This window comes from Carettochelys insculpta, chromosome 4 (genome assembly GCF_033958435.1).
Source record: "Carettochelys insculpta isolate YL-2023 chromosome 4, ASM3395843v1, whole genome shotgun sequence".
NCBI classification, from domain to species: Eukaryota; Metazoa; Chordata; order Testudines; family Carettochelyidae; genus Carettochelys; species Carettochelys insculpta.
The window spans coordinates 31,821,472-31,845,757 of NC_134140.1; the positions used below are offsets into that span (position 1 = coordinate 31,821,472).

The 24,286-nt window shown below is 42.2% G+C and overlaps 1 long non-coding RNA gene across 1 annotated transcript in view; it reads left to right on the forward strand.

The window, feature by feature from the left end:
* Positions 1-10,909: 10,909 nt before the first annotated feature.
* LOC142011996 (uncharacterized) overlaps positions 10,910-24,286 on the forward strand; it is a 63,715-nt gene continuing 50,338 nt past the window's right edge. The window contains exon 1 of the long non-coding RNA XR_012645238.1: positions 10,910-10,997. This is a non-coding gene — a long non-coding RNA (uncharacterized LOC142011996). The remainder of the gene's footprint in view (positions 10,998-24,286) is intronic.

Below are 24,286 nucleotides of genomic sequence, written 5' to 3' on the forward strand. Positions count from 1 at the left end.
GAACATGGAGGGGCAGCAGAACCCAGAGAGGGGTGGAGATTAGTCCTCCAGGGGGGCCCTACTGCCCCAGATCCAGGGCCCTGCTGGGGCTGGGATGGGGAGGGGATGGGAACACGGGGGAAGACATTGGGTGGAAGGAAAGTAGTGAGGTCAGGTGCGGCAAGGGTGCTGGCAGGTGAGGCAATGGGAGGCAGCACAGGAGGTGGCAGGGAAGGTGGTGTGGGAGGCTGTGGGAGGTGGGAGGGGACACAGGCCTACATGAGCAGTGGGTGGCCCAACAACTCAGTCCCCTCAGCAGTTGTGGGGGGGGTCTCTGGCCCTGGACAGAGCTTACCTGGCCCTCATATAGTGGTGCTGTGGAGACAAGAGGGGATGGAGTGACCCGTCCGCCCCTTCCTCTGGCCCCAGGAGCCATGTCTCCCAACCCCTGTAGCCAGCCCCACCTCTGGTGGCCAGTGGGCCTTGGGTGATCCTGGGAACTTGGGGGTCCCTACACAGGTGGGCTGCGTACAAGGCGGGCTCCGTCCTCCTCCCAGGCCCCCTTCCCAGGCTTGCGGGTTGTGGTGTTGTCCACAGTAGGGGGTGCTGAGTGCCATGCACAGGCCACTCCATGGTTCATGGGCTGCAGCCATCTGGAATGTGCTGGGGTGGGGCAGCCAAGCCCCACCCCTGGCCCGAGGTATGTGATTCACTGGTCACATACCTGACAGTACCTCGAGGATTTCAGGGGTGGCCTGGGTGGAGGGATCCCTGCTGGAGGATCCAGCGGGGATTTTGGTTACCAGGGTCCTCTCCCCATCTGAGGATGTGTCCTGCTCCTGGCCACAGTCCTTGCCTGAGGGTCCTGCTTGCTCTCCCAGAACAAGCTGGATCTCTGCCTCCAGCGCCACTGTGTCCACGATGGCCTCCAGCTTGGTGGCGTTCCTCAGTCCCAGCAGCCGGTCAAGGGCTTTGTAGTAGGGGCAGCTGGTGGGCGCTGCCGTCAAGCGCCCTGCCATGTCCCGGGTCTGGGTATATACCTGGTCCATTGAGTGTGGCGGGGGAGGGAGGGTGGCCCCAGGCCTTAAGTCCTGCAGACAGCCAGACAAAGGCTGTGGTATTCCTGGACCAGCCAGTGGTGTGGAGGAGCACCTCCTCCTTCTCCCACAGCCCCAACAAGTCCTTCAGCTCCCCCTTGCTCGAGGAGGAGGCGAATTTCTTTGGCCCCATCTTGAGGAGTAGCCATGAGGCTGGTGGGGTGCCTTGCTGGCCTTTGTCTTTGCCAGGAAGCCATGCTGCTGCAGGCTCATGAGGTGCCTGTACCTAGTATGCTCTGAGCTTTCTGCATGGGGCTTCTGGGCTTCTGTGTCTTTAAACACGGCAAACACACCAGGCATAGAGCCCCTCATGTGCTGGCAGGAGCATCTCCACACGCCAGCTGGTCAGCACCATGGAGGACAGGTTTTCCAAAAAAAAGTGGCCTGCAGATCATCTACACTGGTACTCTTTGAAAGAGTGTTTTGAAAGGAGGGGCTCTTCCTGACATGGAAAGGAAGGGTAGATGTTTGAAAGCCGTGCTGCAATCTTTGGAAATGAATTTCGAAAGAGCACTTTGTGCGTATGGACGCTTTGCAGGTTCTTTCAAAAGGGGCCCTTCTTTTCTATTTCAATTTCGAAAGGGCTTGCTGGTATAGACGCGGCCTTTGTGTAGTAAAAATGTGGAAAGAATGCTACCAAAACTCATTGCGCAGGAACATTTGATCTACTTTGCATTTTTCCAATCAACCAGTTCAACTTCAAAGTCACTCTATGTCATTTTATTCAGTTCTAATTAAATTGAGGCATACCCTAGCCAATTCTGTTGCAAGCTGAACATGAGGAAGAGGGTTTTGTTTTTGTTTTTGTTTGTTTGTTTGTTTTTTAAACTCCACAGTGTTTCTAGCTGGTAAAAGCAAACTATACATATTCATAAAGAAAACAGAGAATCATTTGCAAAATTGCAGTTGGTAAACACAAACTGAACCTGCTAAGACAAGTGTAATATTTGCATTCCCGTGCATAAAGGTTTTGATTTTACTTCAATTAGTGTCAGCCAATAGGAAAAAGACTTATGGGAGTGACAATCTGGGCACACAGCAGGTTTATGTATGTTCAGATCCTTGGTAAGCGCTAATTAGATTATGTACACCAACTGAGCATCTGACCCATAACCTTGAAATACAGTTATGTTATTATATTATGGTTTCTAAGTGGAATCATAGGAAGAGTTTTCCCAAGTGATTTAGAAACACAAAGTCCATTGAAAGTCAATGGGAGTTTTGTTCCTAAATCCTTGAATTTATGTATTTATTTATGGGAATGGGGTCATTTCTGCCACAGAAATGCAAGGCTGAAGCAACCAGTAAAGTCACCCAGTCAATTAAGTGTTCTTTCTACCATAGTTCTAATGTTTGGTCTAATGCTTTGAGGTTACTCTAATGATGTAGTTTCCATCACTTTTCTTGGAAGGCTTCTTTACAGTCAAATAGCCATGGCAATTATGAGGGGTTTTTTTTACTATCACAGTCAATGTTATTTAAAAGCAAATAAGTGCTCTGTCTACATTTATAATAAATGCTACATCATGGTATTTGTATATCATTGAAATAAGAGTTCAGTCCTTAATGGTGCTTGCTACAGTTTATTCCAGAAATAAAAATAAAATTTGACAAGCAACATAATGCTAATCATTTTCCGTAAGGTAAGACTGATAGTTAACATTGAAATTGAAACCTGTGAATGAGAAACAACGTTCCTGGTTTTTTTCCCTAAAAAAACGAAGCTTTTAAATGCAGGCTTGTGAAAAGATTGAAACATTCTCCTGGTTCATACAAACTCTTACATAACTATAGTATGTATCTAATTTCCTTTCTTTCCATTTCCATACTTTTGAATACTGAAGGTTATTTTCATTCCAGTGTTCCTTTACCATATAGATATGGTTCAACTTTAATGCTAAGGAATAGCCTAAGCTCAGTGGTTACAGGGGTGTTTAATTTCCTAGCTCTTTTATAAATGACTCAAAGCAGACTCCTTGTAATTCCCACCCACTGGTTTCTCCTGCCTTTTGGATTGTAGATAAGCTGGGGAGTCCCCTAGGGAGTCCCCAGCTCTCTCACCCACTTCTCCCTGCTGATGCAGAGTTTAGGAGATATGCAAGCTCATTGGCTCCATACTTCGTAGTGCTGTACACGGTGCGCTGTTCCACAAAGTAACCAGCTTCCCATGTCTCCATGACTTTATCTGAATTTTTCAGCACCTCAAGTGTCCTTCGGTCTTAATTCACCCTGGTTTCTTCTACCCTGGAAGTAACTGACCCACTGTATTGTCAAAGTTTACATTGTCTTTGGGAGCTTAAGAGTCATACATGGTAGAGAGTCTCTAGATTGCTCGGTAAATAGACTCAGAGGGGTAGCCATGTTAGACTGTAGCTTCTCAGAAAAACGAGCAGTCCTGTAGCACCTCAAAGACTAACACGTTTATTTATTAGGTGATGAACTTTCTTGAGTAAGAACCACTTCATCAGATTCCTATTATGAGTAAAGATAAATAACTATGGTACCTCACATAGTGCTGTGACATAACTGTTATCCAATAGTGGGGGTCAGTGGTTTTTGTGTTACCCAGTCAGTATCTGATGAAGTGGGTCTTACACGAATGGCCAAAATTTTCAAAAGTGACCAGTGATTTTGAGTGCTGAGGTATTTTGGGTGTTTAATGTTAGTGCAGTGAGGTGGTTAGGGTAGTGAGGTGTTGTGGCCTTCCCCAATGCCAGAAGCGGAGGAGTCCTTCTAGAAGCCTTGGTGGGCAGAGCCAGAGACCCCTTACCCTGCCCCCAAGAGATTAACACACCAGTCAGGGAGTTCCAAAGGCCGGGCATGGAGCTCATTAAAAGGGTGGCCTCTGAGCAAATCAGGTGGCCCAGTCCTGGTCCCTGAAATCAGGAACTGCGTAGCCCTTGCTGGACCTGCAGACTGGCCAGACCCGTTGGCCAGCCACCCTGACTTGGTCCCAGGGAAGCATCTTGACCTGCTGCTTGCCCACTACCTGGAGGACCTGGGGATGTCTGGGCCTCTGGGTCTGGCACTTACCTGCTACCTGGAGGGTCTACATCCACCTGAGCCCCCTGACCTGCCACTGGCCCACTACCTGGAAGGCCCAGAACTGCTCGGGTCTCCGGACCTGCCATCTGCCTGATACCCAGAGAACGTGGACCTCCCTGACAGCCCTGAGTAGGACCCAATGCCAGCAGAGGTAGGAAGTAGCCTGGGGGCCACGCCACCTGAGCTGATGTCAGTGTGTTGCGGCCTGGATCCCCACTGACCGGCAGCTACTGACTGCTGCTGTTAGGGCCCTGGACTGAGGTGCAGTGGAGTTGGTGGGCCTGTGCCTCTCCCTCCCCATGGAGCAGTACCCTTCCCCCTTTCCAGATCTACACTGAACTGTTTCTTTGATATCATGGTCTGCCCCAGGGCAGGCTCCTTACTTACTGGTTGTTTGCTTAGCCCTACTGAAAGGAACTGAGCCCCCGTGGTGACTGCTGCCCTGCCATGAACCAGGACAGCCTTCTGACTGTAAGGAGGTGTGTGGCCCTTCCCTGTCCCTCCAGGGGTAAACCCTAACATGCACCTCTACAGTGTGATACCTGAAATGAATCTGAGTTTCAGAAAATACTAAGTATCTATCCCCTGAAATTCTAGACTCTTTAATATGTCTCAACTATCTGTAAAATTGTTCAACTAGCTGCCTTCAAACTTTCCAAAATTCCTGAAAATATTAATAAACAGAACTTTTCAACAGAAATTACACTTCTGGGCAAATTTACATGATGCATTAAACAGGACTTACAATGGAGCTCTGGCTGCCATCCCAACCAAGGAGCTGTTACCAAGCTCTGCTATAATGTGAGTAATTTGACCTGTAAGTCAAAATAGTGTGAATATTTTTCATGTGGAAATGAGTTCATGACATTCTATGGAAGCTGTTAAAAAAACATTAAGGTTATAAAGTGAAGGATTCAAAAGTCTCCATAAAACCTTTCTACTAAATCCCTTGCTCATATGTTTTACAAACCAGTCTTTAATTGTATGATCCTACTGCAGTATTTCCACAGGACCATTATCTCAAAAGCAAGGAGAACCAAGACAGTGTTCAGATTTGCAATCCATATTAATAGTCCTTATAATTCTTATAATAGTCCTAATAATTCAGTTTCAGGGATGGTTTGGGCAGTGGTTTTCTAGCTGTGGGTCAGGATCCCAAAGTGAGCCATTAGACTTGCTGGGACACAGAGCTGAACCCAGAGCCACATCACCTGGGACCAAAACCAAAGACAAGAACTTCAGCCCTGGATGGCAGGACTCAGGTACAAGCCCCTGCCTCAGGCTGAAACCCTTGGACTTCAACTTTGGCTCACCTTCATGGGGCAGTGGGGTTTGGACTTTGTCTTGCCCCTATTACTCTAACAAGCTATGTCTAGACTAAGAAGAAATGTTGGGAAAAGATACATAAATTGCACACTGCAATTTGCATATCTTTTTTCTGCTGTTCTTTCGAGAGAAGCGCTTCCAAAATTTGGCCCATCTACATGGCACCAAATTTTGGAAAAACCTCATCTTTTGGGACATCCCTACTTCTGCATAGAACAAGATTTACAGCGATATCATAAGAACGCGTCTGCTTTTGTGAAAGTGTTCTCAGAAAAGCAGACCTGTTCCTTGGACGCAGCTGTAGCGTAACCTTAGTCTCAGAGGCAATGGAGCTCAAGAAGTGAAGGCTTTAGTCCCCATTCACAGGGTCATGTAATAATTTTTCTTGTGAGAAGGGGGTCACAATGCAGCAAAGTTTGAGAACTCCCAATTTAGTGCCTTATTAACAACACTGTTTTCTGCAGAATAGAAAATCAATGTAAAGAAACAAGTTTGCATCTTATGTTTCCCTCCTGTCTCCCAGCTTCTAACTTCCCATGTTTTCAACTTTCTAGCTCTTCCTACTTCTCCACACATCCTTTCCAACTCTTTTAGAGCCAGACACATTTTATCAGTGTGTCTCAGGAAGCTATCCCTTCCACACAGAAGTATTTCTCATGATGCCTTTGAAGAAGTAAGGCTTGTCACACAGACAAACGAATATCTGAAAAACGCATTCATCTAAAGCCAGAAATTTGCAGAGCACCATGACAACAGTTGGATTTGCTGTCCATAGTCTAAGGACCCTTTTCATTACTGTTGCTGTTTCAGTTATGATAGGAGTGCAGTATCAGGTTTCCTTTTCAGCAGGTACCATTTCAGTGACCAACTAAACTATCTGGTTAGTTATCATGACCTCATCCAGCCATATTAACCATGACTGTTTCAAATTAAAGTTGGGTCCTTATAAACTTTAGATGTTTATACATTAATGCAAGACCAAGCTGCTAAATAGAAAAAAGATAAAATTTACAAGACCTAACAGAGGAAGAAAAAGTTCACTCAGTCTTGCTCACAACCATAAAAAAATCAGACTTCTTTAGATTTCTTAAATGAAAACACATTTGTAGGCAGTCTTCAATGGAATTTCAGGCTGATTCTGTGCCCTGATCCTGCTTCCATTCAAGTTAATGACAAACATCCCATTGACTCCACTGACAGAAACAATAGAAGCATACCATCTCTACTCTTAACATACCAGGAATCACTGATAGTAGTATTAGGGATGTACTGGAACATAAGAACTCCATAAATTGGAAAACCATTCTAATTGTTATTATACTATGAAGTGTCTCTCATTTCATTCACATGGCAGCCAATACAGCATTCCTCTGACCTAAAGGTAACATCAGGTATAGGAGTGAAGAAACAAACTTTCTGTAATGGAAATGAGCATTAAGAAAAAGGCAGCTTCCTGATGAGAGAGAGCAGAAGAAGGTGGACATTTCTCTGAATAGTGTAATTCCTCGAGTGGTTTTGATGTTAGCTAAATAGGTTGTATAGTTGGAAAAGTAAACAGCGGTGAAATATCTACAGATGCTAGAGTAACCAGTAGTAGCTTGATTTTTGTAATAGTTCCAGCATACGTGTGCCCCTGTATGCCTGTTCCAAGTCTAACTCCCTTTAAAACAGTTAATCCCAGATGAGCGGTATTAGAGTTGGAGGTGTGGCACTCAAGCAACCAGGCACAATATATAAGGCTGGGTAAAATGAGTGATGCTGGGGAGTCAAAAAAGATAGAAGAGAACACCCAGAATCACAGTAGTTAGATGTCTTAAAATGTAAGTAGTATAACTTCTCTTGATAAATAGCAAATATTATCCAACAGGAATTTGGAAGAAACAGCCCAACACAGTGTTGCTTGCCCTTTGTGCTGATGTATCCAGTAATGGCAACTATCAGAGAGATCCTGGACTGTATGGACAACAAGCCTACTCTGCTATGGCAATTTTTTCCATGTTCCATGTGAATGAAACCACTTGTGATTTAGTGGTGCAAAATTTGGTGCTAGTGCTGTGATGTTTTCTCATCATGAATTTTATAACTTCTTTAGCATGTAATAGCAAAATGCAAAAGCGTCAATGCCCCCATAGAGAGTAACTTTAAAATCATGCTCTGATTAAATATTCTGAAAAATTGGAGATTTTAAAATCAGTACATGAAACTAATCTGACAGATTTTAATAAAAAAGCAGCTTTGGAATTTTTTTAATGGAACAAGAATCCCTTCTATAAAGTTAGATGTGAATCACAGAAGATATATTTGCTTCACTCCTGCTCCCATGGAAGTCAATGATAAAATTCCCTTTGACCTCTGTACAGAACCAGGATCAACTTGCAAGGCTTCTGATTTTAATCAATAAACATTGATGAACACCATTGCCCAGCCCCTCCCCGCCAAAATGAGAGCAAGAAATTGTTGTTTACATAATGCACACCAGAAATGTAACCTGTGACATCTGAAGTGCACGCATGTTGTTCATTAACTGGTACTAGTAGAGCTTGCTGGGGCACACTGAAGGTTCACTAGTGTGCTTTAACATAGTACTTGTTGAAAAAGTGCTGCGTTAAAGTGCACTAGGAAATATTACAAAGATTGCTTTTTACAGTATCTGAGGTTACAATATACACAAGGGCTGCACCTACACTTGCATTCCTCTTTTGAAAGAGGCATGCAAAAGAGGGAAATTGAAAATGCAAATAAGGTGCAGATTAACATATCTGGCACCTCATTTGCATATTCTTCTTTCAAAGGAGCTTTTTTATGGGCAGAGGGGTTCTTTCGAAGATGGAGTTTACTTTCAAAAGAAGAATATGCACATGAGGCACAAGATATGTAAATCTGCACCTCATTTGCATTTTTATAACCTCATTTGCATGCCTCTTTCAAAAGAGGAATGCAAGTGTAGACACAGCCAACGAAAAACCCTGATTTTGACCATTTGCATAAAAGTCAAAACTACTAAAAATAACTCCAACAGTGAAATTATTAAATTTCAGAAAACAGAAACTCAGATCATAGAGATTCATTTTGTGGCCTGACCAGTTTAGTATGTTTGGAAAACTACTGCACAGCCATCTTGGATTTTGAAATTGTATCTGAGATACATGTTGTTTACATACAAGTTCCCCTCAATCTATGGATTTTATTTTTTTCTTTTTAATGTATCATGAGACATGTGATATGTTTTTCTTAAAGCCTGGAGAGTAGAGGACACCCACAGCTTTGATTAATGGGAGAAGGGAAGAAAAGGCTTCTAGTTCTATGACTGCAAAGAAAAGCTTGAAAGATTGACGTGTGTGTACCACTCTAAATGAAAACTCTTCAGAATTTCAGATGGCTTGACTATGATTTACTGCTGGAGAGGAGTGTTAATGCTTGACATTGGCTATATCATACCTACATTGGAGTAAAATGTGAGTTTTTAGGTTTGATTATGTTTCTGAAGATTTCACCAGGCATTTAGATGTGTAAAATGGATACTCTACCTTTATTTTAACTCTAAAGATCACATAGGAGATTAAATTCTCAATACTAGAAGGGGGCATAGGGGTATATACAGAATACACTATGAACTATTCTTGTGTATGTTCTGGTGACCACTTACTACAATGTAATCTTCTGTGAGACAAGTGGCCTGCACTTTAAAAACTGTCAGGATGAAGAGGGTAAGGCTAAGGTGGATTGGGTAAATTACTCAAACGGAGTAGCATCTGAGTAACTAGCTAAGTAATATTACTTCCAGAAACAGTCCTTCTAGTTTTATCCTGTGAGTGGAAGGTTTTGGCATCCGTCCTGCTGCCCCCCAAAAGCCATTTTCCCCAAATTCTATCGAAACTAATGAAGCTATTCTCCTTTACACCAGCTGAAAATATCTGGCTTTGCATTTCACACTTCCACAAAACTAGTTTAGCAAATGAACTCATTTATATGTGCATAGATGTCAAAATCAAACATCAACAACTATGTTCTGCTACAGAAATTAATTCAGAATTAGTTTGAACCACCGTTAAATGAATATATCTCTTTAAATATTGTCCAAGTGCTAAACCAGCCAGCCACTTATTAAATCATATCATAGAACTTTAATACCTATTAAATAAGAACTATCATAACAGTACTACAGTGTCATTACTATTTTCCCTTATTTAATCCTATTCCCTAACTTAACATTATAGCTGCCTTAAAATGTGTTAAAATGCCCATAAGAGCTATAGCTAACTTTGTACCCCTGACAAAACTATAGGCTAGATTCACAATGGGGGACTCACTATGAGGTAATGGAATGTTCTGGGGTACATCTCTTTCAGTATCTCCTCTTGCACTGTTCCAGTTTATATAAATACCCATTGGAAACAGGGACTGGAACCTAGTTGCTCATTTTTTCTCAGCCCTATGAGTCTTTTAAGTCTATTATATGAAGGAAACAGGTGCAAGAGGAAAAAAACCTGCTATAACCCAATGTTTAGGGTACTCACCTAGGAGGTGAAAGACTCAGGTTCAAGTTCCTATTTTCCTTCAGGCAGAGTAGGGATTTGAACGCAGCCTCTTACACCCTAGGTAAATGGTCTATCCACTGAGATAGCTGGTATAGGATAGCATGGCCTTCTTCTCTGTTTTGTGTGCAGCCTGATCCAGTAGTTAAGTAGCACCTTAGCACACCTACTTCACTGATCCTCCAGGTAAGATAGAAGGCAACACTGGTTTGTGAAAAGCACTGGATTTAGGCATGAATTAGGCTCTAAACTAGTTCAGAGTCTCATGAGTTAGGTGGTAGTGATCCTGCCCAGCAACAGAAGAAGCACCAAGGGACTTAAGGGGCTTCCAGGATCAGACAGCAGTTAAACAGGGATTTGTTGAATGCTAGCTGTGCCTAACTGTTGGACACATGATTCTATGATTTAGGTGCCTAATTTCCATCTGAAGTGCCTAAATCATTCTTGTGAATCTAATCCTATACTATAGCTCATCTTCTTACCACTCAGTCATGTTTTTTGTATATAAAATGTAAGTAAGCTGTAATAAAAAGGGCCATGTGGCATGCACGCATAGGAGAGTAACTATAATGTATTATTCTAAAGATGCATCAAACTTGAAAAAATGTTTAAAAAAAATCAGCAACATCACTTTAATTTGGTCGCTGCTGGCTATACAGCTGAAGGGGGGAAGGATCAGAAATTACTCCTGAACCACTTCACAGGAGAGTTTTCAGTAGTCCTGACACTAAAATAAGCGTTAATAATCCTTGCAGTTAAAGGCTTGGTCTACATTAGACCTTACAATCAACTGCAGATACAAATTTCTAGCTACAGCAATTGCATACCTAGAATCAACTTATCTGCAATCAACTATAAGGTCTGTCCTCACTGAGGGAGGTTGATGAGAGTGTTCCTCCCGTCAACCTCCATTACTCCTTGTGAGACCAGGAGCACAGGAGGTCGACTGCAGACCCCAGAAAGATCGATTTTGCATGTCTGAAATTGAACTCCAGGAGATCAACACTTCAGTCCGGTAAGAGTAGACATATCCTAACTCTAATCTGCAATTAATTCACCTGGATTGGGAACAGTTTACAAAATGTTAGAGATGTTGTTTTTTAAACTTTTCTTTCTACCCAAGGAAGCTAATGGCATTCTGCAGCTTCAGAAATAATAAGCAGTTCTGTTACACTTGGGCTGTGTCTAGACTAGTCCCCACCTTCGAAGGGGGGGATGGTAATTAGAGTGTTGGAAGATTACTAATGAAGTGCTGCAGTGCATATGCAGCACTTCATTAGGCTAAATCCCCTCCGCAGCAACTTTGAAGTTTGAAACTTCGAAGGGCCGGTTTGCATGTCGCTGCGGGTCAGCCACAAATACTTTGAAGTGCCTATGCTATTTCAAAGTCCCTTTACTTCTCAAAATATTGAGAAATCAAGTCCTTCATCATTCTCCTCAGTCTCATTTTCTGCATACTGTTCAGACCAGCAGCCTCTTTCCCATGCCAGGCATTTATCTTAATTTGTTTATAAACAAGGTTAATACTCTACAAATTACTTTCTACTGTAATTCTTTGAAGTAGTAAATAAAAAACAGAACTCAGAACTATATATATTCATACTATCTCTTTTCACTGTTGTTCAACCGTCTTTGTGGTAGTGGGGGGGGGGAGTTGTTCAGACTTCCACTTACCAAGATCACGTTTCCTTTAACTGCTAGGTGATCATAACAACCTAGAAAGCAGAACACTTCCTGTTTAACAAGAAAGGTTAGATGAGGTTAAAAATGCATTTAATTATGTTGGTTTTTCTTGGTAACAGTTGCTATGTAAAGTAATCTGATTTTATGCCATCAGTTATAATGAGTGAATATTTCAGGATTGTTAAACTATGTTAACAAAGGACTAATGCAGCAGCTCAATACTCAAATGAAAAGTGAGACAATGGGAAGCTAAGATTATTAGTAAAAACATTATATATATATATAAAATCATGCCAAATGATAGACAAAGGCACCAAGAAACAGAAACCATAAGGCTAGCTTCTAGCAGCTGATAAGATTTGAAATGTGTTCTTTACATGCAGATAGTAATATACCTCATAAAAGCAGAAGCTGTTTCTTGCTCATGGAAAAGCCTCAGTCCCCCTGTATATACTACCATAATGTACATTGGCCTGGGGAAATTAGCATAAAAATCCTCTACATTTTGTGCTTTTCAGCTGCTGCATGTGCATTCTCTACTGATAGCAGCCCTGATTTTCCCATAATGTACTTCTAGAAATGCTCAGACAGTGTGGTAGGTGTACAAACAAATGAAATTAAAAAACCCAGGAAGAGATCCAAGTAAGAGCCATCATAACATAATAACCATGTAAAAGGAGCTGTGAGGGATAAAAAGGCATCTTTTAAAAAGTGGAAGTCAAATCATACTGAGGAAAATAGAGAGCCGCATAAGCACTGCCAAATTAAGTGTAAAAATGTAATAAGAAACACCAAAAAGGCATTTGAAGAACAGCTAGCCAAAACTCAAAGCAGTAACATAATGTTTTTAAGTACATCAGAAGAAGGAAGCCCTCTAAACAACCAATGGAGTCCCTAGATGATCAAGATACCAAAGGAGCACCCAAAGATGATAAAGTCATTGTGGAGAAACAAAGTGAATTATTTTCTTCATTCTTCATTCTTCATGGTTGAGGATGTTAGGGAGATTCCCAAATCTGAGATATCCTTTGTACGTGACAAACCTGAGGAATTGTCCAAGATTGAGGTATCATCAGAGAAGGTTTTGGAACTAACTGATAAACGTAACAGTAACAAGTCATTGGGACCAGATGACATTCACTCAAGAGTTCTGAAAGAATTCAAAGGTGAAATCACAGAATTATTAACTGTGGTTTGTAACCCATTCTTAAATATCTGTTAGTTTATAAAGTGCCACAGGACTTCTTGTTATTTATCCTTTAAAACAGCTTCTGTACCCAGTGACTGGAAGATAGCTAACATAATGCCAATGTTTAAAAAGGGCTCTAGAGGCAATCCGGCAGTTACAGACCAGTAAGTCTAACATCAGTACTGTGCAAATAGCATAATAGTGAAGAATAAAATTGTAAGATACACAAAACATAACTTGTTGAGCAAAAGTCAATGTGGTTTCTATAAAAGGAAAGCATGTCCTTACTAAGCTATTAGAGTTCTTTGAAGGGGTCAACAAACACGTAGGCAAGGTGGATTCAGTGAGTAAATATAGTCTACTTAGATATCCAGAAAGCCTAATTCCATATGTCTGAATAGTCACTTACTCCTTGCCTATTTACAGAGCTTGTTTCCTTGAAAAAAACAAATAGAAATATCCCAGGACTTCACTGACTATTTAAGCTGATGTAGTACATGCTTGACCACTCCACATTGCTGACTGAGATACTGTAATATCTGTATTGTACTCTTCATACTTACTCCTTTTGCTTGTCATTCAGACCTAGAAAGTCTTGGAAAGTTTTCTAAAATTATTTTTTTGACATTTGTATCTTTCACTTCAGCCCAAATGGTTTGTGTTGCCATACAATTTGAAAATATTACATTCTTCCAATATATTCTTTTATACACCTATTTTCATCTTAAAGAAGGAAAAATTCTCAGACTCAAGAATTAGGAAATAGATTCACATGCAATTATTGCAATTGACCGTGCAAATCCAAAACTCGACAGACAAGCCATGAGAGAAGCTGCAAACTCAAACACTGCCCATAGATTCTCACCACCACTGTTGACCACTGTCTCTCAAGATGAAAAGGGACCACAGTAGCACCGTAGTGTATAAATATATTATATTCCAGGTCCTTTTTAGAGTAAGCTAAATGCTATTTGTCTGACTCCCATTACATATCACTTTTTATAAAATGTGCTCTCAAGACTTGTAGTTCCACTGTAAAGAAACACTGTACAATACCACTCCAGATTCCTTTTGTAAGAAACCATCCTGCTTTACTTACTAGTTGTTACTTTTCCCCTCATTAAACACCTGTGCTTTCACAACACTCACCCACCCTGAATTTTCTTCTATCCTTTCTCTTCCTATTCAGATGCAGCTCCTCTTCAAGTGCTCTCAGCTTCCACCTATGACTGGCAGTGGCACCAGAGCTGAAAGCACTGTTTGTATCTTCTTTCCCACAGTATCCAGAGGAGATGTCTGAACCTCATGTCTAAAACTACAGATCTCCACTCTTTTGTCCTTTATATCCAGATATACATTAACTGCATTCTCTCGCCATCTAAATTATCTTATCACTGAGCTGTCTAGGCTTCTCTTTGGTGTAACAGTTTCATTTCACAGCAAGTACTGCACTTTCCCTGTCAGCTCTTTAATTGTGATATCAGTAAAGTTGTCAGAGATTGGGAGGGGGAAGAGAATGTGTGTTTCCTTTAGAACAAGAAAAAAATCCCACAAGAATCAAAAATATTAAATAAATCTATTTACTCACAGGGCAATTTCAAAAAAAAATCTCTCACATACTAGATTCTGAGAGTCAGAGCTTCAAGAAAGACTATGAATATCTTTAACTGTATCTTAGCACCACTAATTATCCTGGCTCTGTTTGCAATTCTTCTAGCACTTGTAATCTCACCATAGAAATAGACTATACAGCATCTTTTCAGAACGCCATTATATCTTAAACAAAAATATCTCCTTACTCATCTAAGTACACACTTTACAAATTCCACATTTCTCTCCTGAGGTGAGCTTTACATTTAAAAACTGAACGCCCCGCTTTCCTGGTTCTCTTCTTATTTCAGGTCTCATCCTGAACCTCATTATCTACAGAATGAGCTATTACCATGTGCCACATCCTGGGCTGGTTTAAATTGTTGTAGCTTCACGCTTCATTGTAATTGATGGAGATGGTGACCTACACCAGCTGAGGACTGAGCCACCAGATTTCTAAATGTGCAGAGATTTGACACCCCAGTGCTCAGATACTGAGGTTGTAAAGTAGGTTAATATGCAAATGTAGTCACACTCTCTCTTATGACTTCTCCTCATACTTTTGTAATAACAAATTTCCAGAAGTTGGTCTGGAATCATTCTGTTAGTCTTTAAAGTGCTACATGACTGCTGATTTATTTTGTTAGAATACAGACTAACATGGCTGCCTCTCTGTTACTATTAAATTTCCAGTTTGTAATGCAATGCTTGCATAAGACCAGTAAAAGATGTTACTAGAGACATGGTAATGCAAACAAATTGCTGAGATTACCTTACAGTCTGACCCTTTTATTTTATTCAATCTATATCACAAACCCTCTAAATTTCCTGCCTTTGGGTTGTGTTGTAAACCATTAAACAATGACTGTGTATGAAACAATTCATACATATATGTTGGGTAAAATTCAGGCTCACTGTAAAAATGTCTCAAAAATGAGATGCATATAACTATACCAAAAGATGTGTTAACCTACATTAATGTATGCATACAAGTATATACCACCAATGTGCCCATGTGTTGCGTGTCTGAGAGGAAGAGGCTTCATAGATACTACTGCTTGGTCAGAAGGGGTATATGCCCTGATACATAAATTATTAACACAATGTCCAGCTCCAGAATGCCTATGTCTGCCTTCCACGGTTTGGACATATGGGTTATGTCTACACTAACGCCTTCCTTTTGAAAGGGGCATGGTAATGAGCGAGGTCAGAAAATGCTAATGAGGTGACGCCATGAATATGCCATGACTTCGAAGCCCCTTATTCCTAAAACCAAATTGGTATTAAGGGGCTTTCAAAGATTGGGGCATCCTTTCCAAAGGTCCCTGTCTACACAGGTGGCTCGTGATTCAAATGCGGCACTTTCAAATCGCCATGGCTGCCATTATGCTAATGAGGTGCTGCACACTCATGGCAGCACCTCATTAGCATCTTCCAAACTCACTCATTACCATGCCCCTTTCAAAAGGAAGGGGCTAGTGTAGACGCTGCTATGATGTCATACACAGTCAAAATTATTATTACATGTCTTAAAATCATATTTCAACAGAGTTTTTTGAAGGAAACCTGACTTCATTTATACAAAGGCATACATACATGTAGCTGGGGTGGAGGATGGCTCATTATTTCAAGAGAAACTATGTTTCTACACCAGTCCATCTGACAGTCACAGAATAAAATAGTACAATGTACACTTCTAAAATTACAAGCCAAATCCTGAAGTCCTAACCAGGTCTTCAATGACCATTTAGAATCCAAAGATCTGTTATAATAATTAGGCTGAAAAGTGACTCTCTTTTTTGTATCCACTTCTACAGTTCAGGACGAGGCCATTCATAAAACCGAAATTCAAAAATTCACTATCAGGATAGTCTTTTTTCAAGGCCCTTACAAACCCTATAGCCACAGGTGAGAAGTGAACTTTGAACATTTAATGAAGTGAAACAGTAGCACATTTTAGCATCTTCAAACACAGAGGGCAGGCTTTGAAAGCTAAGTTCTTTAACATCCTTTTTTAATTATTTAAAATTTTTTCAAGTTACTTTTCTGTATTCTTCTCCCTGATTATTATTTCTATTATTTGAGAATGGAACTATTGCCAGTATTAATTTAATAAAATATTACTGTACTTTAAAAGAAAGCCTGAAAAATCTGTGCAATGGACAGGGATTTTTAAGGTCAAACACAAGCTTTGCGATGGCTTTATGATGGCAGTAATATAAAAATATGCACACTTTTTTAAAGAGAAACTAACCATGCCAAGAAAATAAATGACTAAAATAAAACAATTCTAAATGCAATGCAGGCATTTGCGGGGACTTCACAGTTGGAAGTTGGTGTCTAGGGCCTTCATGTGACTCTAAGGTTAGGCAGCAGCTGAGCAGAGGTATCATGAATGCCACCCTTGCCTCACTGTTGGATTTAGGCACTTGAGTCCCTGTTCAAACAGAATTATCTTCACACACACTAGGGAACTTTCACTGCCTTCCAGCAGGGTCCATGCAGGTCACTTAGTGTGTGACACACTACTGTCAAGTAAAATTTACACCTCTCATGTGTGGACTCAACACTGTGTAGACAAATTTCTGCAACCTATGCCTTGCCCATGTCTATCATCACAAAAGGGAATGGTCTGTGGGCCAGGAGAAACACTTAGTGCCCCGCTTAACTTGCTAGCACTAACTCTTTACTCACAATTCATATTGGGGTTTCATTTGTAAGCTGTTTAAAAAAATTGCTAAATGTTTGAAGTGCAGCAGGCTTGTATTATAGATTGTCAGAAGCACATCATTAGAAGGTTATAATAAACTTGTTGGACTCTACTTGCAATTCATATTAGTTGATTAGCCTCTGACTGCCAGAAGCTGGGAGTGGATGACAGATGGATCCTTTGATAATTACCCTGTTCTGTTCATTCCCTCAATGCAGCTGACACTGACCACTGTTTGACAGAACGCTGGCCTAGACGTGCCATTGCTCTGACCCAATATGGCTGTTTTTATGTTCAAAATTGTAATTAACCCTTTATCTACTGCATTACAGTTCCTTTTATACTGTGGCCAATGCATCAGCCTATTTCAAATGGTAACCAAGCAGGCACTTTGTTCCTTGATAATACAGCAAACTGCTCCACAATACATCTCCTGGGTTTCTGCCTGAGATACCAAGTGCTTTTATTACAGAGGATGTGTTCAGTATCTTATCTCCTCCATCTCTATACTCAACAGTAGCTTTGCTAGATATTAAAATGTCGTGGTTTTGAAAGTCTGAGCCCTCACAATCTTCCATGGTTAGCAGCAAATGTATCATGTAGAAAAGAAGTAGTATGGAGCTCCCATTTCTAGCCCTGCAGGGATCCAGATACGGGACAAATGCTAGTGGTCAAGGATTAATTATTGGCCATTCTGCACTTGAGACGAGTGTAATATTTTTAGATTTGGAGAAAATGAGGTATAATGAACCAGCAACAAAGTAAAACAATAAATATAATGGTTGCCTGGAATGCTGGAATGCAGTATTCTGGTAGTCATGTTGGTTCCAGGATATTAGTGAGACAAGGTGGGTGAAATAAAATCTTTTATTGAACTAATTTCTGCTGGTGAGAGACACAAGCTATCAAGCTTACACAGGCTATGTCTACACAGCCACTTATGTTGCTTAACTCACGTGTTAGCCGGTGGCCGGGTAATGTGCGGTGAGGTACTCCCCTGGGTCCTAAACAACCCAGTTTTTTACTGTTAGAGCAGGCAGCTCCTAGCACACTCACCCACGGCCAGGCTGTAGTAACCAAACGGTTAAAGTTCTTTTGTTGTGCCGGCTGTGTTGCAGTAACAAAAGGGTTAACAAAATAGTTAGGCTTGGATCTTAACTAGTTACAAGTTTATTAAGCTACAGTTATAAGCGTACGGTTACAAAAGGCTATTGTTTACTTCTTATATACTAGCAAAGTACAGGTGTTAACAAGTTATGTTACAATCCAATACAAAGATATCTGTTATCATCTAACACAATGATATCTTGGCACAATGACATCTAGTTACAGAGCTCTAATTCTTTAGCTGTGCACAAAAAAAGTCAGAGACCTAGCATGGGTGTATCTTACCCTCTCTGCGTCTCTCGATACCAGCGTAGCCAAGCCGGATCGGTCACTCAATTCCACGGAAAGAAGAATACGAGGTTGGGCATCCCCAGTTGTGGACCTCAGGAGGCAATCACCTGACCCGACCAGCAGGTAGTTGGTGGAATGCACTCAAAGTTAGAGTTCTGTTGGACCCATCTTTTATACCCCTTTTGGGTTATGTATTCTCTTTCTTATCTATGGTGCCAGATCATACTGGTCTGTCTTTGTGACACCAGTTTGTTACAAGGGCATTTCTTACTTAGTTTGCACTTGTAAGACAAGAGATAAGCAATTTAGGAGTACGGGACATTCTTTTGTGCGGGCGGGGCACGTCCCCTTCTGGGTGCTTGTGTGTGTGCATCATATTGATCAATGCCAGCTGGGGTGATTTCTGAGGGTGTCCCCCCCTCTTGTTGACAGTCTGGCCTGTTAGCCTTCTAGCTGTACTTTCTGCTTCTCAGGGTCACGATAAGCTAGCATATCTGGGCCTCAATGAGGGCATCAAAGACTGTGCTGTCAGCAGCCATTTCCGTGCCCTGTGTGCTCCTCAGTGGGGGGGGCAACGAGCAAGCTGGCTTGTAAGGGGGAGACTCTGTCTGGCTACATCACGTCACTCAGGGGTGTGAACAAGCCACCCCCAAGCAATGTAAATTACATCAACATAAGTGCCAGCATGGATAGATAGTGCTGTGTTGGCAGGAGAGCTGCTGCAACTCATTTGTGTGGATTAATCAAGTTGATGGATGTGATGGACTCACAGGAATTGTGCTGTCTCACCTCCATATGGTGCCTCATAAAGGGATCCACTCTCAGGGGTTAAGTCATAGGCCTTTTGCCTTGCAAAACCACACAATGGGAGAGCTCTTTCCCTTGGCCTTGACCAGTTACACTAGCACTGATGCAAGCTCTCTAGTGGAGACATAACCTAACTGAGGACTTGTCTATACTAAGCGGAAGATTGACTCAGTCAGGGTTGATTTTCCAGAGATCAATTTTGCGCGTCTGGTACAGACATGGTGAAACCAATCTCTCTGGGGTCGACAGTCAATCCCTGTGCTCCATGCTTTCGCGTGGGGTAAGGGAGGTCAATGGAAGAGTATAAAATCTAGGTCTATACTAGGGAAATAAGTCAATTCCAATACGTTGAGTCTACCTACACAAATACCAGAGCTAGAATTGCATATCTGAAATCAACTTATTTCCCTACTATAGATTTAGCATTAAAGAGTCACCAATTTATCATAATCAGTTAACACATATTTCAAGGAACCAATCAGGGTAAAGTGGACTATCAACACCCCTCCAGTCACAGGATGGAAAGAAAGGTAGGGGGAGAAGTTGGGTGAGGAATGTTGTAATAAAATAAGCCATAAATTCAGTGTCTGTTCAGTCCATGATTTTTAGTGTCTAACCAAGTTACAAATTTAAAGTTCCAGGCTTCTCTTTTTAAAAAGTTTTCTGCAGGTTTCCTTGAGGATGAGGAGACAGAGATTATAGAGTGGGCTCTTTGTGAAAAGTGGTCACTCACAGGTGCTCCCTTCCAGTTTTCCCCAGGGTGCTCAGCCCTAGCTCAGCCACAGTCCCCACCCTGACCCCAGGAAGTTTACTTCTGTATTAAAGCAGGTTCTCTCAGATTTCATGATGTGATATACTCTAGTGCAATATCCTGCTTTAGTTAGGGTAGTTTAAGTGGTTTAAGGAAAGTGAAAATGTATTAAACTAGTAAACTAACAGTATTTCACTCGGTTTGGAAGTAAATTAATTAAATGAAAGACTTCAAAAGGCTAGAGGTAGTAGAAATGAGAGTTCTTCAAAAGACAATAAGTAGAAAGTGTATTGATTTTAAGACAAATATACACATTAGAAGGAGATAGGATGTGGCATTAGGGTACAGGATAGGATACACTCAAAAGATTATGGTGGCAGGGACATTGCCAAACTAAAAAATGATGATAGGTTGCTAAAAATAAGAAAAATGCAATCACAATCATTCCAATGTAGAGGCCCAGCAGGGACTAGAGGCAGGAGATCATATGCAGAGACCAGACTGGGCTTAGTGGAGTAAAAAATTATGGACAGAAATAAATGGCAATGCTGTACTGCTCTCTTTATCTACAAAGAGAATGAATGGAATGAAGTAGAAATCACTGGTGTGTTTAATGGATTCTGGGGTGGGGGGTTGGAGTTATAGAAAGCTCCCCTTGAGAAGGGCTTTTATTGTTGGGGGTTTGTAAATGGGAGAACGGATGTTCTGAATATCCTGTTAAATTTAGACTTAGAAGACTAATAATAAGCCATTGTTTACTGATTGGGTGTATGGTTTAAACATTTTATTAGCAGGAGTCTGTGATGGATACACCAGTGTGGGAGCCGGGAGCCAGTTTTAATGGTAATCCCAAACCCATATCAAAAAGAAGGTTACTCCAAAATACCCCATCCTGTATTGTGTATAAGACTAAAAGCCATGTATGTTACAGAGAGATGAGGGCATAATAAGAATGTTTTATGGGGTTTTGAAAAAATCAAACTGTCCTCTCACTCATACCACCACCTGTAAATTATAGTCCCCGTAAGTCCAACTGTACTAGGCTCCGAGGGCATATAAAACTTCTTAAAATGTCTTGAAATGGCTTTTTCTATACTTAAAAATGTCACCACTTCAAAATCTGATTTCTAGCCCTCCCCAGATTGGAAAGCAAGTGCTGGGTCCATTTAAGAAACTGGAAATGTCCACTTCCATGTAGTATAAAGTTTCTTTTTCAAACTTTATTGGGCAAGGGCAACTGGTGAGGGAGGAAATCGGGGGGGACTACAGCCACGTGACTGCCCCCTCATTTGACTCTTCCCTGGGCCACCCCTAGTCCATGAAGGGACAAGAAAATGACAGTTAAGTTTTTTTTTTTTACTGTTCCAACCTCTTTTGCTGCAATTTAAACCCCTTGTTTCCTGTCCTATCATCAGAAGTTCAGAAAAATAAGTGTTCTCCCTCCTCATTGTAACAACCTTTTATGTACTTGAAAATTGTTATGCCCCTCTGTCTTCTCTTTTCCGGAGTAAACAATGCCAAGTTTTTTCAATCTTCCCTCATGGGTCATATTTTCAATACCTTTAATCATTTTTCTTATCCTTCCCTGGAGTTTTTCCAATTTGTCCATGTCTTTCATGAAACGTGGCACCTAAAACTAGATGTAAGACTCCAGTTAAGGCCTAATCAGCATTGAATAGAGAGGAAGAGTTACTTCTTATGTCTGTCGTACAACACCCCTGCTAACAGATCTCAGAATGATTTTCATTTTTTTTTTTCGTAACACCATTACACTGTTGAGGTGTGGTTCACTGTGATCCTGGGTCCCTCTCTGCAGTACTCCTTCCTAGGTAGTCATTTCCCATTGCGTAGGTTACATCTTCAAGAGTTAGATTTGATCTCCAGCAGAGCCCTCCCTACTGACCCCTTCCTGGGGCAGTCTTCCCGCAACAGGCCACACCTCTTCTGTGCCCCCACCCTGTTCCCACTCCACCACTTCTCCTAAGCCCAGTGCTTCTCCGCCCCCTCATTCCCACACTGCACCCCCTATCCGAAGCCCCCTCCCATGAGAGACACGAGCCCAGGAATTACTAGGGGTCCTAATGTGGAGCAGCAGCAGGGGTCAAACACACACATATGCATGCATGCACGTACGCACACACACACTTCAGCACTCACCATGGCAGTGGGAGCCAGAGCAGCCAGGCAGCTTGTTCAGCTCTGCTCCCCTGCTCATCTCCCAGCCCACTCTGCTCTGCTTCATCACAGCAGTGGGAAGTGGAGTGGGCTGGGGCTGGGGCTGGGGCTGGGGCTGGGGCTGGGGCTGGGGCTGGGTCATACTGCTTCCTGTCACCATGGTGAAGTGGAGCACAGTGGGCTGGGAAATGAGCAGCAGAGTTAAACAGGTTGCCAGATAGGTCAGGCTCCTGCTGCTGCCGTTGAGTGGGGGAAGGCCCAACTCTTGCTACCACCGCACTCCAGGCCCCCTGTAATCCCCAGGCCCCCCCGAGCTCTGGAAGTCACAGCCACAGGACAGTTCTGGTGGCCACCGTGGGGCTCCCCAGAGCGCTGGGCCTAGTGCAGCCACACCAAACTATCCTCTGGACAGGACTCTTCTCTCTGGAAATGTGATACACTTATTAAATCCAGTGCTAACTCTTTTTTAAGCTTCCACACAGGATGGTCTTGTAGGTTGTGTATACTGGCAAAATTTCTCACACATGTAATATATTTTAGATTGCTACCTCCTATTTTGAAAGGCCCTGTTCTCACTCACCAAGGCTACGTCTACACGTGAACGCTACATCGAAATAGCTTATTTCAATGTAGCAACATTGAAATAGCCTATTTCGATGAGTAATGTCTACACGTCCTCCAGGGCTGGCAACGTCGATGTTCAACTTCGACGTTGCGCGGCACCACATCGAAATAGGCGCTGCGAGGGAATGTCTACATGCCAAAGTAGCACACATCGAATAAGGGTGCCAGGCACAGCTGCAGACAGGGTCACAGGGCAGACTCAACAGCAAGCCGCTCCCTTAAAGGGCCCCTCCCAGACACACTTGCACTAAACAACACAAAATACACAGAGCCGACAACTGGTTGCAGACCCTGTGCCTGCAGCATGGATCCCCAGCTGCCGCCGCAGCAGCCAGAAGCCCTGGGCTAAGGGCTGCTGCCCACGGTGACCATAGAGCCCCGCAGGGGCTCGAGAGAGAGCGTCTCTCAACCCCTCAGCTGATGGTCGCCATGGCAGACCCCACTATTTCAAAGTTGCGGGATGCGCAACGACTACACGGTCCCTACTTCGACGTTGAACGTCAAAGTAGGGCGCTATTCCTATCCCCTCATGGGGTTAGCAACTTCGACGTCTCGCCACCTAACGTCGAAGTTAACTTCGAAATAGCGCCCTGCGCGTGTAGCCGTGACGGGCACTATTTCGAAGTTAGTGCCGCCACTTCGAAGTAGCGTGCACGTGTAGACACGGCTCAAATGTCCCTCATACAAATGCAACAGTGAAGTGAATTGTGTAAAAAGTGAAGCAAAACCTCCAAATTCTCTTCTAAATAGGCGTTGCAATGTCAAATCGCTCCAACAGCCACTGCAGCATCCTTACTTTTGTACACATAAAAAGTCACTTCCACAGGGAGCTTCAGCACACTTTGAACCCACAGCCTACAGCTTGTCTGCTTCCAGTGGTTCCTAATAAGTCAATCAGCACTGCAGAACTGGTACAATGTAGGACAGTAGTCTGTGAAGGAAAGCTATAACTGGACTTCTCCACCCAAAATGAAGGATGTTAATAACACTTGTCTTGGATTTTTAGTAAATGTTTTCAGAATTTTCACTTCTAGCTAAGTGTATTTGTTTACATTGTTCAGCTATCCAGATGAATGATGTGAAGGGGAGCATCAGTGTTTATGTGATGGAATGTGGCTGTTCAGTGAAATCCATGGGGAATTCTTGGTGTTATTAAATGACCAAGGAATTTGTCTATCAACAATTTGCGTAAGAGTGGGTTACAGCTTTTGGAGCCATCCTGAATGACAATGTATTTCTTATATAGATATTAACTTTTATAGGGATGAGTGGAGAAGAGGGAAAATATCTGTCTACTCCTCCACTGGATGTGCTTTTTTGAGTATGGGTGTCATTCTAAAGAATGATCTGCCCACTTCCTGATTTCATAAGTGCATA